Genomic DNA, 9899 nt, shown 5'->3' on the forward strand with positions numbered 1-9899 from the left:
TTAATTTTTTGACTGGTGTGTTTCTTGATAGCTCCTCAGAGGGTTAAAATCATTTTATTTTGTCAAAAACAAGTTAAAAGCCACTGGGGCACACGCTTAGATTTTGTAAAACGAGCGCTACGAGTACATCTGCTTAGGTCTTTGAACATGTAGTAATAGCCAAAAAAAGAAATAGAGAATACTTCAAGTTGGTATTTTAATGGGATAAACTTTCGAGGGGATTAAATTTCGCGGATTTGGGTGTCATCCGTGAAAATCCGAGAAATTTAATCCCAATGGAAATTTAGAAAGTCCCCATCTGCGAAATATTTCTAATCAAAACTCTGTCAAATAAATACTTTTTGAATGGTTACTTGCATCAAAAAAGCGCAAATTAATGTGTATTTCAACAACTAATATGCATGATTTGACAGTATAAAGATACAATATCGTGAAAATATTGCCACTCAATAGTGCCAACCGCGAAATTAAGTCCCCAAAATTTTATCCCATTAAAGTAAATTTGGCGAGCTCCTTTTATTCGAAAATTGTATTAAACTAAATTTCGAGAATAAGCCTTTAAGTCTTAACGAAAACTGAAATCCTAAATTTTCGCGGGCTATATTTAGCGAGATTGGCCAAAGTTAGTTTCATTATAAAGTAAGTAAAAATAATCCGTAGTAAAATAAAACAAATCTTAAAGTAGAAACAACCACTACTACAATCGGTGACATACTATGTGGAACCAAAATTCTAAAACCACAATTGATTTAAAGTGCGTAAAATTAGGATCTAAATGTATTATATAGATCGCGTGATCTTAAACCTCAAAAATGATCCAAAAGGGCTTTGAATTTAGCCTAGAAGCCAATTAACTACTACGAAATTCAAATATTTTATAAAATCAAATTGAACGCCCAAAATCGACTTTGACACCCAGCTTTTATTTTCGAAAACGTTAAAACACCAAACTCGGCTAATATTGCATCACCGATTGAAGATGCTTAATGTTCCTTATTTTATTCTTTGAAACATGTAAAATGACGGAAGGTCAATCACATTAAATAAACTTCAATGAATTAAAAGCTCCGAAAGGGCCAGATTAAAATCTGGATTGTAGTTTACATCGTTAGATTTTAGAAACAGAAAACTAAAAAAAAAACAATGAAAATTCTAGAAGCCTTCAGGCTTTCGCTTCATCGATTAACATCGTATGTACGTATGTTTTAAAAGCAATTAATAAAATTTAACTTAACAAATATAAAAATATAAATGATATCCAGAAAAAGAAAATTCTATCAATCATTTTTCGTCCAATTTCAGAGCTGATTACTCCGTATCTGAAATTTCAGAGGCAGACAATTCAGATGACGACGATTCAGAAGACGACAATTGACTGTAAAAGAAAACATGCTTCTTATAATAGTGATTAATGGAATAGTACAGTCAGTACTAACATCACGGACATCCTGACGTTTAGTAATGTGGTACTAAACCAAAAAATCTAAAATCCTTTTGGTATCAAGGGTAGTAAAATACGAAAATCGCAGTATCGCAGAGGAAAATCGGAGAAAAATCAATTAATTTGTTTCTGGGCACAGTGAAATTCCTGTGAAACGTTTGTCTAATTCAAAGAATAGTACTATTCTGAGGTATAAAGTACAAATTTTGCACAAAATGAAAATTACGCCTCGAAAATGGACATAGTTAGAAAGAGTTAGTTGGTCCAGAAAAAGCCAAAAATTGTCAAAATATTCCATACATGTGTACTAAAATTCCTTTTTCAAAAAATTGGTGGGATGTCAAAACTCAACAAATCATAAAACGACAATTTTCCTTGGTCAGTGATTATCACCCTTACAAATTCATTCCTCGTTGTTTATCACGGGAAATAACTCCATGTGGTTTTAAAGAAAGACAAGGTACGCATGAGTGTTACAATGCAGGAGGAACAGACTGTGTAGTGTGGGGAAACCGATAAAAGAATTTACAAATAAAGCACTTACGTTTGATTTTTTTCATATTGAATTCTTGTCCGTAACTGAACAAATGTGTAGCGCTTCGCCTGCTAAAGCATATTTAACATTTTCCTCTGTAATCCTCTGTCCTCCTTTCTTTTTCATCATAGCTCTGCATTTCATCTGGATGATATCAACTTCTTCTTGTGAGAATAGCGAGGTGCGTCTTATTGGCTTCCGTTTGTTGTTGTTTGACGGCTTCCGTTTGTTGTTGTTTGACGGCTTCTGTTTGTTGTTGTTTGACGGCTTCCTCTCGTCATTTTTCACACTTTTCTCCTTACCACGTCTGACTATTGATTTGACTTTGTTGTAAACCTGAAATCAATTTTGTAAATTTTATCTACCTGATGGTCAAATGGCTCATTTTATATGAAGACATAGTAGGGCTTAACAACTTTGTTAAGCTGGATGATTTCCAAAGGAGTTTTACAGTTCATAAACTACAGTTTTACAGAGACTTTCCAAAGAGCCCAGGTAAATTTTTACTGAAGTTTCAATTGTGATTGTTCTTATTATTTTAGGAGGAGAAACCTTTACGATAATAGACGATATCGGATTTAGATAAATGCAATGCATTCTGGTTTCTAGGGACTCTCAAAGGAATTATAATAGATCAATTGCATTTATCTAAATCCGATATCGTCTATTGAATTTGATTAACTTTCGCGAGATTAAATTTCACATTTTTGGTGGAGAAACGTGTCCAAAGTCTTCATTTGAGGCAATAATGGGCTATTTTTCAGCTGTTTTCAGGCTTATTAGCGAAATTAAATCTATGCAAATTTTTTCAAACCTCTGATTCGTGAAATTAAATCCAGAAAACTTCGCGATTTTTTTCGCTTGCGAAATTTAGTCCGATTAAAGTATTTGCGGCTTGTGAAACTCGCAAAAACCATTTCAACACAATCTTTTGGGAAAGGTTATTCCAGTCAAAACATGCCTCAAATTCTTCTTTTAGTCATAAAATTTTTCTTAAATGGATAATATTGTTATCTTTGAGCATGGTGTTACATAAATCTTATTTTGGTGCTATTTTAAACAGACAAACACACAGATATACCTGCTTATCAGAGGCCTTGAATCTGATGGGTGAATTTCTTATATCATCCATTGTTGTGTTTTTGAGAGGGCTAAAGGTTTGAACGATCTGCTCTGTTTCTAAGTGTGTCCATGTCTTTGTAGGTGTTTTATCAACCTCAGTTCCTTCTGCACATTTATTCAATACATTGGTTTTCTTTGTGGGCGTTGTCTTTGTATAGAATGCTTCAGTGATGGCACTGTTTCCAACGGCGCTACTTTCCTGCATTCTACAAACGAAGTAGTGATTTTCTGCCGTTGTAATACGGTGTGCCATGCAGTCAGCGGCTTCTTTCAATCTGTTGTCGCCTTTTTTTCTCAGTTCGGTGGCTGCGGATTTTCGAATTTTGTTTGAACATACCCGTGAAGGTGAATCTTCATCGAAAATTCCAGCTTTCATCCAAAGGTTGTGGAGTCGGTCACTTATTTCTCCTGATTTCTGCTCCTTACCTGCCCAAGATAGAAACACTGTCTCTCCTTGATAGGGAAGCTGCCGCCGTGCTATATCAACAAAGGTCTTCAGAAGTGTGTAGGTTTCAGGACTTAAAGTTACGTTTGCCGGGCCGTACTTCCGTCGCGTTTTATGTTTAGCAACAGTGAATGTGTACCTGAAAAAACGTCATGTCAAGAAAATGTTTAACACGAGGGCAAGGAAATTTGTTTTAAAAAAGCGTATTGGATTATGATTAACTCCGCTCACGCGTGTTTTATAAGTTAATCAAAAACTTTTAAAGCTACAAAAGTGTATTTGTGGTAGATGTGTCTCTTCTTTTTTTCTCTCGAAGAACCAAAGAGTCAAAAACAGGCTCTTCCAGGGAAAAATCCTCGACCTTTGTCTTATCCAGTAAATTCTTACAAAATATATTTACCTTCCATCTTTCATTACTTTTGCTTTCTCAAATTCTTGAACGGTCATGTTGGCCGTCACACCAGATCGACATGCGTTGCTGAAATGGATGCAAGTGAACAAATGATCGCGTACAGCACAAAATTCCTTTTGGGACAGCTTTGCATTATTTTGGCGCAATCTTTTGAAAATATCCATTGCTTGTTTAGCTAACTCACCTGAAAACAAAATAATGAACGTACCTTAAGGTAATTTCGGAAAAAAATTCATTTGCTGGATGGTATAAAACATTTTAATTAACCAGTTGTGTCCAATCTGAAAAAAATTACTTCATTGCTCCCTGTCTCTTTTGTCAAGAAAATTATTTTGAAAAACTTCAGTTATTTTGTCATCTCTTTTCAAATTGAATCATAGAATTGTCAAAATAATAAAATAAGGCAGTTAGGAAAATATTCTTATGAACTCTTACTATCTTCATAAGCAGTCACTTGCTCATCAGTAACCAGATAATCAGTGTCGTCCGAGTTCTTTGCTAAAATCTGTTCCTTTTCTTCACCCAAATAAGCTTTCCTCCATAATACGACCCTCATTTTTAAGTTGAGAACATCCATTGCTTCTACATTGTCAATGCTGATCTTTTCGATAATGATGTAAGTGTAAAATATGATTAGCGACATGAGATATTTACGTATTGTTGCTGCACGGAGGTCTTTATCAGCCGGCCCTTTTAACCTCATTTTTTGAGTGTTGGCCAAATATTCGTCTCTGATTGCAGATACTTCAAAGAGCCGGGTAATATTGTACTCGGCGTTGATGCATGTTACAATACGAGCGACGTCTTCTGAGATTTGTTTTGCTGTCAACGGCTCTTTTCTGCCACCATCTGGACCGCAAAGAAAGGTTTAAAAATTCTTTTGGAGCTCTGCTGTCCACCTTCTGCCATCTGAAATAAAAGAAGTCAAAATAACAAAATTGATATGAGGGACTAATTTTCACAGAACCCTCGCAGGAACTGATTTTCTTCGAAAATTATTTTTGCCGAGAAATTTCAAGTATTCTTTACAAGATCTTAAATAAATGCTAAACTTTAACGGTACTTGATGCCTTTAAAATAACAACAAAAAAACATAAGCAAACAAGAATTGATGTTTTAAGCTTCAGGGACACGGAAACAAATCTTCTCGTGATTGCAAAAAAAAAAACTGTTTGGTTTCAATGGCGTGAGAATTTTTCATTGTGTCCCCACATCAAATATCGCTAGTTTACAACATTTTCCGCTAAATGTTTTTGTTGTAGCAACAAAATAAAATATCAAATCGATGATGTGATTGTTTTTTGTTGGAGCAACAAAATCTTCATGTTGCAAATGAGAGTTATATAAAAAACCCTCGTGTCCCCACACCTTGAGAAGTTTTTTGTAACATTTTTTATCTTAACCAATCAAATTCGTTGTACAAGAAAGTTTTAGTTGCAATCGCGAGAAGATTTATTTCCGTGTCCCAAGCTTTAGTTTTACCAAGGGATTTTTGAAAACAATTTTCAGAACTAACTTGTTGCTGACTTTGAAGAGCTTTGTTGTAAATCTTAAAAAAATCAATATAAAAGGGGTTGCGCGCGTTTCAGAACTCTTCCGTCCCTCCACTCTGTTTGCATAGCAAAGACATGCGAGAGACGAGAGTGACAAAAAAAGCCGTAAATGTCATGTTTATAGAGGGCGGTCAATGAAAAATCTCGTATAGTAAAGATTACATCATTATTAGCATAATTAGTATAATTATGCTATTGTTTGGGTCTCCAACCCTGACCCTAACTGGAAAGATCGATATTCTTATAAAAAGTGTTTCTTATAAAACATCGACATTTATAAGAAGTGTTTCTTATAAAACATCGATATTCCTATAAAAAATGTTTCTTATAAGGAACCACCACTTCCCCGACCGTTAAGAGTGACCACCCCATAATCTTCATTTCGACCTATATAATCGCGTGTAATAATCGCTTGTGGTTGTAATTTACGCATGCGCATTATATGTGATGTAGAACAATTATATAACATTACGCAATGGTTTCTTCCAAATATGGTAATACGAGATTTTGCATTGAACTGACTGTATAAGTTGCGAAGCGATCCAGAGCTTCCTCGATTATTGCAAGTTGTAAACAAAAAATTTAATGACAAACAAACGCCGTATATTAAAGTATGATGAAAACACTTTAACACTCTCAGGGGATCTTGAATTTAAAATAAGTTGTCGCAATACACAGACTGTACCCTTATAATCATAAAGGTTGGTGAGTCCAGTCAAAACACAGATTTGAGCTGTAGCGTCATGCTTCACCTTACACCTTTACTTTACAAAATGGAGAACGTTTTACAATAAACCAAGTAAAATGTCAAAATTTCTGAGAGATGATTTTTTTTGCATACTATCATGTGTAAAAATACAGAAAAAAAGGAAGAAAAGCATAGTACAGACCTTTTGCTATTTGCATGTCAGAATGAATAAAAAACTCTGAGAGCAGACTTCAGTATCAAACAATGACAAATATTTAGAATCCACTTTAACTAATTATACATTAGTGATTTATTGTTTTAATGTTAGAGTTTTTAATTATTCAATATGAAATCGTAAATAACAAAAGGTCTATTCTATAATTTTTTTGAAATAAGGCACAACAATTTTTATTTATTGTTCTACAGGAAGGCCTTTCAAAGAATACAGTATGGGTCAGTCCTGGTCAGCAAGTCAGCATATAATAAAATTAAATCTCTGAAAATCTAGGGTCAGAAGGTCAAGATCCAAAAAAATTGTAACATTTTGAAGCACCAGACTTTTTCCTCTTTATTGATGAATGATATTGGTGTCATTTCCATTGTGATATTTTGAATTCATTTAAGTTTTGGGATGAATTTACAAATTGATTTTCAACTTTCAGTTGCAAATTCAATAGTATTATTTTTTCTATTTTGAAATATTATCATTTTTACTATTTTGAAAAAATAGGTCGGTCAGGCAAATAAATTTGGTCTCACCTAATGCCAAAAAGAAAAACTTTCAAGCCAGGGAAACTATTTCATTTTTCCAGGGAAACAATTTCATTTTTCCAAAAGAATGCAAAAATGGAAAATTCATGACAAAAGTATTAAACCACATTTTAAACGCATGCAAAGGAAAGTTCATAATTCACGACAAAAGTTTTCCAAGCTTTAAAAATCCATTTGAAAGAAATCTCCATATTCATGACAAAAGTACTGTATTCCACATTTTGAGCGCACATGGAAAAAAATCTCCAAATTCATGACAAAAATATTCCATATTTCAAACGCATGCGAAGGAAAAGTTCATAGTTCACGACAAAAGTTTTCCCCATTTTAAACGCATGCGAAGGAAAAGTTAATAGTTCATGACAAAAGTTTTCCCCATTTTAAACGCATGCGAAGGAAAAGTTAATAGTTCAGGAATTGGTGATTTTCAATTGTCTACATCCATATTCAATGGGATTAGCTAACTTTTTCAGAAGTTAACGTTCTTCGTTGGTCGTATCTCGTGAGCGTTGAGTACGTTCGGGTTGTCAGCGCTTTAAAATTTGTAAATTGGCCGCTATAGAATTTCCCTCACAAAGAGGTTTCACTTACCAGATGACTGGCCAGTATGGAATCCATGCAAAAGCCACGCCGAAGATATTTTGAGGATCAAGAAGGTTACACCCAATTGAGGACATTCTCACGCCGAATATATTCGGTGTACTGTGCATGAATTCCAGACTGGATGACTGGATGGAGTGTCATTACCTGATTACATTATTGAAAATTCAATCATCAATAATCAGTCAATTTTGCTCCCAGGTTCAAATTTTTATACTTACTTACTTGGATAACTTGGAAACAAAGGACCATAAACGATTCTTCTTTGATGCTGACAGTCAGTGTTTCTTTTTCAGATTTATCCACAAATATTCAGGCATATTCAGTCACTTCACTTGCCTTGTTGTCACCACAATTTATGTAAATATACAGGCAAAACTAAAGTTAGTTTGTTCTGAAAGTTGAAAATACCATCCTGCTGTTTTTTTCAACAGGAAGGAATAATAAGAAAACTTCATCATCATTAAAACCATTTCTTGTGTTGTGACAATCACACAAAAATCATGATCCAATTCAACTCTAGCACAAAAACCAAAGAAAGATTGTGAAGGAGCAACAGTTGTTGTACGAAGGTGGTACTTCCCTATGCTATGGTTTGGCAACAGCTTGACAGCAGTTTAATCATCATGTAGAAGGTGTAGACAACTCTCTTTGTTCTTGAACCAGCAGACAGCAGACAGCAGAAGAAGGACTAAGCTGGCAAGAAGAGAAACTTTTTTGTAGGTAGGCAATAGCAGGAAGGTGATAGAAATTGACCGTCAACCGAACATCCTCTCTCTGTTTTTCTACTTCCTATCTCTCTACCTCCTTTTCTATTTTCTGACTTTCTGAGACTTGTTTTCTGATTTCTACTAACTTTTCTATGATTTCTATGAATTTCAAACTTTCTCCAAATATCGACCTGGCCGGGATTCGAACCACCAAATGAAAGAGTCTATGATCAGAAACCCACCGCGCTATCCATTGAGCCACACTCGCACAGCAGAATACAAAATTTGTAAATACTTATAGAATGACAAAAAAGACGGGGGTAATGTCATTATAATATGGGTAAAAGTACCCCTTTTTTAACCTGACTGAAATTCGAGCCGTTACTAACAACCCTGCGGGGCCCAAGGCGCCGAGTATGCACCCGGCACAGTGACAAGCCGTTACTAGCAACCCTGACCCTACCTAACTGTTAGTTAATCAATTCTAAACAACAAAACCCCCGGAAACACAAAATCGTAGATAAGAAAAAAAACCATGTTCGACTGACGGTCAATTTTTATCACCTTCCGCAATAGCAACCGGTTCAAATGAATAAACGCGCGGGAAAACGGGGAAAACAAACCAATCATAGAAGTTCTCTTGCTGCAATATGAGGATTTAGTGCGAAAACGGAGCGATCTGAGGAAACACGAGAGTCATGTAGCAATGCACGAAACAAAAAAGTTTAGCCATATAGGGCAATTTAGTATATCGCGCGCACATTTTACCAAACGAGATACGCGCTGCGCGCGCAAATATAAGAATGATTTTGGTTTTATATCGAGCCACGAGACACTATCATTTCAATCCTCCATTCATCAAATTTTCGAAAGATATTCTTCGTCTATTATAATCAAAAGAAACTATCATTTGACTTAGGGTAGGGTAGTTAGAGAAGCTGTTTTTCTCTTCATTTACAATTCTCCCTGGTAGAACCTGATTATTGTACCCAGAATAACTTGGAAAAAATCAATAAAGAATCTCAGGATTCATAAGAAATCACCCCAAACTTGTTTTTTAGGGCAAAATTGGTTGAAAAATCCACTCAACAATGAAAATAAATTCCGTTAAAATTTGTTCCCTTAAGACAATTTACTTGAGATTATAGCTTAAAGGATTGCAATAAATATCAAAATGATTTTAATCTCAATTTAGACAATAATACAGTAGTGGTTAACCACGTAAAAGGTGTACCTTGGTCCTTTGGTGCTTCAGTAGTTCCCAACGTACCAAGCGGGGCTTCTAAAAATCGATTATTAATTAGATTATTGCGCGCTGTATTTCTTGTTATATGTTATATGTTTATTATTTAGGAGGAAAAAACAAATACCGATTATTAAATCTAGAAAAGATATTCATCATTATCAATTAAAACAAAACTTTACCGTTGTTATGGACACTTGAATTTTGGGCTTATCTTGTACTTTGGTTACCTGAAGCATATAGAAAGAAAAATAGATTAGTGGTCCAAACAAAGAACCATATCTATATATTAATAGCCCTAGTCTGTATGTCTGTTTGTTTTTTGTGTGTCACTTTCGTTTTCGCAAGCAATATATTTTTTTGTTCTTGATAAGTTTGT

The 9899-nt window shown here is 34.7% G+C and overlaps 1 long non-coding RNA gene across 1 annotated transcript; it reads right to left on the bottom strand.

Annotated features, from left to right (window-relative positions):
* Nucleotides 1-4824: 4824 nt before the first annotated feature.
* Nucleotides 4825-9539, bottom strand: LOC136809011 (uncharacterized). Its single transcript, XR_010846939.1, has 3 exons — nucleotides 9512-9539; nucleotides 5472-5504; nucleotides 4825-4864 (listed from the first exon to the last, which is right to left on the bottom strand). It is a non-coding gene; the product is annotated as an uncharacterized lncRNA (long non-coding RNA).
* Nucleotides 9540-9899: the final 360 nt, after the last annotated feature.

The sequence above is a fragment of the Clytia hemisphaerica genome, unplaced genomic scaffold, assembly GCF_902728285.1.
Source record: "Clytia hemisphaerica strain Z4C2 unplaced genomic scaffold, Clytia hemisphaerica genome assembly, whole genome shotgun sequence".
Lineage (NCBI taxonomy): Eukaryota > Metazoa > Cnidaria > Hydrozoa > Leptothecata > Clytiidae > Clytia > Clytia hemisphaerica.